The sequence below is a fragment of the Myotis brandtii genome, unplaced genomic scaffold (assembly GCF_000412655.1).
Source record: "Myotis brandtii unplaced genomic scaffold, ASM41265v1 scaffold627, whole genome shotgun sequence".
NCBI lineage: Eukaryota > Metazoa > Chordata > Mammalia > Chiroptera > Vespertilionidae > Myotis > Myotis brandtii.
In genome coordinates this window covers 353,726-358,024 of record NW_005370397.1, presented here as the reverse complement: position 1 = coordinate 358,024, position 4,299 = coordinate 353,726, and the positions used below count along the sequence as shown (strand labels likewise).

Below are 4,299 nucleotides of genomic sequence, written 5' to 3'. Positions count from 1 at the left end.
TGACCGGAATCGAACCTGGGACCCTTCAGTCCGCAGGCCGACGCTCTATCCACTGGGCCAGCCCGGCCAGGGCGAGCCTCTGCTACTTTACGGGTTCCCATCTCACTGCACTCAAAGTGCTCTCGTGCTTCCCACTCAGTTCCCACACCTTTAAAGATGACCCTGCGATCTCCCGGTTTTACAGACGAGGAAGCTGAGGCTCAGGACAGTGAGGGAGCTTCCCCCGGGCGGGGCAGAGCCAGCCCCCCCACCCCCCGCCCCCGCTCCCTCTGCAGATTCCGGGTGTTGTGTGGGCTGGGCCCTCTGACCTGTGGGGGTCAGTCTCTTTGATGTCACTTGTGACCAGTGGGTGCTCAGGGCCCTGCCTTCCCTGGTTAGACCCAGGGGAGTGACTCGGGAGTCAGAAATAATGGTGATGAGCCCGGCCGGTGTGGCTCAGTGGTTGAGCGTTGACCTATGAACCCGGAGGTCACGGTTCGATTCCCGGGAGGTCAGGGCACATGCCCGAGATGCAGGCCCGATCCCTGGTGTGGGACGTGCAGGAGGCAGCCGATCCACAATTCTCTCTCATCATTGATGCCTCCATCTCTCTCTCCTCCCTTTCTCTCTGAAATCAATACAAATATATTTTAAAAAGAAAAAGAAATGGTGATGATCGCCACCTGGCAGCTTGGAGAAGCTCTGGGGTTGTCCTCTGTGCTCCTGGGCGCGGTGGCTCCGAGGACGTCCACCCCCAGTGGGTAGCGCAGAACCATCATCCTGGCCCAGTGCCCACGGGGCGGGGGGAGAGCCACCTCGGGCCTGCCCGGCCGGGGAGTATCCCGTCGCCCCATTCTTCTGGCTCCTCCGTAGCCTCCTGGTTGCAGTTTCGTTTCCTGGGATCTTGACTCCTGAGGGGCTGGTTTCTGTGGATGGATCACCTCATCGGTTCGCTTGATGTTGCCGGAGGGCGGGGGACTCGGTCAGCCTGGGGCGTGGAGTTAGGAGACCGGACGGCTGGCCTGCGTGTGAGCTGGGCCTGTCTCCTGGCGGGGGCACTGGCCGGGCGCTCCTTGCAGACAGCGAGGCCACCCACTGGCCCGTGTTGTGCACACCCCTCTGGCCGGCGGTAAGACACAGACTCACGGAAAACCAATGCCTGGTGTCCGGCTTCTTGGCCGCCTCACGCCTGGAAAGCGTGTGCTGATGATTCCATCCACAGACCTTGAGGGATGTGCTAGGTGCAGAGTGTTAGGTGTTCTAGGAAGAAGTGAAACATTAAAAACCGATTTGTATTACCTCCCCCCCAAAATAGTACAACCTGAGAAATGGCAGTGTGTCTGCGGACGCGGAGATCGGGGGCGAGAGCTCACCCTGATTCCGTTCTGTCACAGGCGTCCTGCCCCTGCACAGGCTTTCACAGAACGGAGCTGAGATCCCCTCCCTCACTCAGTGCCCGTGCTCGGGAAGGTCCGCGGGCGCAGTGACTTCGGGGCCTGGCAGTTTCCTGCTGAGCGCTAGCTGGGTTGACGATCCCCCTAGATCAGCGGTTCTCAACCTGTGGGTCGCGACCCCTTTGGGGGTCGAACGACCCTTTCACAGGGGTCGCCTAAGACCGTCGGAAAACACATCTATAATTACATATTGTTTTTGTGATTGATCACTATGCTTTAATTGTGTTCAATTTGTAACCATGAAATTGGGGGTCACCACAACATGAGGAACTGTGTTAAAGGGTCGCGGCATTAGGAAGGTTGAGAACCACTGCCCTAGATTTCCGGGTGATGATGTTGCGTGGCGCCGAGGGCTGTCAGACGTTGGAAATTCCCGTTATCTGGGAGAAATCCCAATTCCAGCCCGGTTTTTCGGCGAGTTACAGTGTGACCTTGAGAAATTGCTTCACGTGTTCGGAAACCTTGAGTCTGAGTCTGCCTAGTCCAGCAGAATGCATGTGTCTTGCTGGAAAGGGTTTTGAGCGCATTGAAGGGGTTGACCCTCCACATTTATTTATTTAAAAAAATATCGTTTTATTGATTTCAGAAAGAGAGGGAGAGGGAGAGATAGAAACATCACTGATGAGAGAGAATCATCCATCGGCTGCCTCCTGCACGCCCCCCACTGGGAATTGAGGCGGCAACCCGGGCATGTGCCCTGACCGGGAATCGAACCAGCGACCTCTTGGTTCCTGGGTTGACGCTCAACCACTGAGCCACACTGGCCGGGGAGTGTGGCTGTGTCCGTGTCCCAGACCCCTTCCCTCTGAGTTTCCCTTTTCCTTTGGAAATTCTCTCTGGGTTCCCTCGGCCATGGCCTTACGTGGATATGAGCAGTGCACAGTTCCCATTCGAAACTCTGTTAAAGGACTACAGTGGGGCCTTGACTTACGAGTGTCCCGACTAACGAGTTTTTCGAGATACGAGCCGTCTCTCGGCCTATTTTTTGCTTTGAGTTGCGAGCTAAAATTGGGGTTACGAGCCAGCTTCAGATACCCCACCGCTAGCTGGCGCAGCGAACGTCACAGTGAACGCCACAACATCAGCCCAGCATCACGTGTCTCACTCGTTCACTTTTTGATTTGACATACGAGTAATTTGAGTTACGAGCTCCGTCACGGAACGAATTAAACTCGTAAGTCAAGGCCCCACTGTATTAAAATACTGATTGATATCTCCCTTATCACAAAGTACACTGGCATCATCTAAAATATCACAAAGACAGCAAAAGGAAAGCGGAAGTTAATCAGACACAGAAAGAACTCAAAGACGACACACAGCTGTGTTAGCCCTGGCCGTTTGGATCCCCAGTCAGGGCACACGCCCGGCTTGTGGGCTGGATCCCCAGTGGGGGAGGTGCAGGAGGCAGCTGATCGATTGTTTCTCTCTCTCCCTCTCCCTTCCTCTCTCTCAAAAAAAACCCCCAAAACAAATCTTTAAAAATAAATAAATGAAACAAACAAAATTATGTTTAGAAACTAGGTCACTGGCCCCACAATAACTACGAGGTTATCAGCAAATGGGGCTGCTCCCCTCACTCACCAGGGCTGAGATGACCACCTTCCACCCGGGAGCTCCGTGGCTTCCTGGTCCCTTTCCTTCCGGCTCCCTGTCCCCATGGCCAGGGCCTTCCTATTCCCAGCACAAAGCCTCCCACGGTGGGTCTGGCCCCTCCCCTTTTCTCATTAAACCCCACACTTGCCGGCTTTGAGCCTTCCACCCCCTCTGCCCCTCGCTGACGCTCCATCTGGGAGGGCAGATCAGATTCCCAGCTGCTTCGCCAGGCAGGGTGATGTCCCCACCCTCCCCTGGCTTGGCCTGTCACCTCTGCTCGGCGAGAAAGCCTTCAACAGCAGTTTGTACGTCAGCGTCTTCACCTGTGAAGTGGGTGCTGAGTCTGTCGCCCTCATGGGCCTGTTGTGAGGCTGAAGTGAGATCATGCGGAAGATGAGAGCCAATGAATGAAGGTGGTGGTGGTGAAGGTACTGATGGTGTTAACTCCGGGGCCTCCTCTCCTTCCTCGCTCACCTGCCTCCCACCTCTGAGCTCTGCGTCATAGCGACGGACACGCACAGCAGTCTCCCTCTTGTCTGCTGTTTTGCTTTCTGCAGTCTCAGTTACCCACAGTCAACCGCAGCTCAAAATGTTAAATGGCCCTCACTGGTGTGGCTCAGTGGACAGACCACTGGCCTGCGGACTGAAGGGTCCTGGTTCGATTCCTGGCAAGGGCACATGCCTGGGTTGCAATCCCCAGTAGTGGCCATGCAGAGGCAGCCGATCAATGATTCTCTCTCATCGTTGATGTTTTTGGCTCTCTCTCTCCTTCTCCTCTCTGAAATCAATAAATAAAAATATTTTAAAAAAATATTAAACAGAAGATTCCAGAAACAAACAATTCACAGATTTTAAATTGCATGCCATTCTGGGTACCCCCCCTTATCTCATCATGTAGGTATTGTATCATCTCACATCACAGGACAAGGAGATACTTTGAGAGAGAGCCCACGTTCACATAGCTTTTATTTCAGTACTAGAGGTCCGGTGCATGACATTTGTGAACTGGGGGGGGGGAAGGGTCCCTCAGCCCGGCCTGCGCCTTCTCCCAGTCCAGGACCCCTGACTGCCAGCTTAGGCCCGATCCCGGGGGCAGCCAGACATCCCTCTTGCAGTCTGGTACCCCTCGCTTCTTACCACCTGCCTGCAGCGGAGGTGGGAGAGGCTCCCGCCACCACTGCTACGCTCGCCAGCCATGAGCCTGGCTTCTGGCTGAGTGGCGCTCCCCCTGTGGGAATGCACTGACCACCAGGGGGCAGCTCCTGCATTGAGC

The 4,299-nt window shown here is 55.3% G+C and overlaps 1 long non-coding RNA gene across 1 annotated transcript in view; it reads left to right on the top strand.

The window, feature by feature from the left end:
- The window catches only part of LOC102262951, a 20,699-nt gene that overhangs the window by 2,757 nt on the left and 13,643 nt on the right, over positions 1-4,299 (top strand). The gene's annotated exons all lie outside the window — the stretch shown is intronic.